This window comes from Seriola lalandi, unplaced genomic scaffold (genome assembly GCF_002814215.2).
Source record: "Seriola lalandi dorsalis isolate HSWRI2012SDOR001 ecotype SW California unplaced genomic scaffold, Sedor1 jcf7180001999330, whole genome shotgun sequence".
Taxonomy (NCBI): Eukaryota; Metazoa; Chordata; class Actinopteri; order Carangiformes; family Carangidae; genus Seriola; species Seriola lalandi.
The window spans coordinates 1-402 of NW_019469993.1; the positions used below are offsets into that span (position 1 = coordinate 1).

General features: G+C 49.5%; 1 non-coding gene across 1 annotated transcript; it reads left to right on the top strand.

The window, feature by feature from the left end:
• Positions 1 to 14: 14 nt before the first annotated feature.
• LOC111661916 (U1 spliceosomal RNA) lies at positions 15 to 178 on the top strand. The gene has a single exon (XR_002761261.1). It is a non-coding gene; the product is annotated as a U1 spliceosomal RNA (small nuclear RNA).
• Positions 179 to 402: the final 224 nt, after the last annotated feature.

Below are 402 nucleotides of genomic sequence, written 5' to 3' on the forward strand. Positions count from 1 at the left end.
GACACTTCCAACTCATACTTACCTGGCAGGGGAGATACCATGATCAAGAAGGTGGTTCACCCAGGGCGAGGCTCAGCCATTGCACCCCGGCTGTGCTGACCTTTGCGAATTCCCCAAATGTGGGAATCTCGACTGCATAATTTCTGGTAGTGGGGGACTGCGTTCGCGCTCTCCCCTGATCATTACGTCAAAGAAAATCAGCTCTCTTCATGATGATGACGCTTGAGGAGTTTGAGCTCTGAAGTTATGTTTGCGCCAAGCTTGGTGTCTACTAGAGTCTCTGAAAAGAGTGGGCGTGGCCTATGAGGTAACGGAAAAAAGGAATTGCGTGCTCTAATGTCTGCTTTTGCTCTTTCTTTGAGGGAGAAATGTGAGCTAGACATTCTTCTGTAGCCAGCCTGC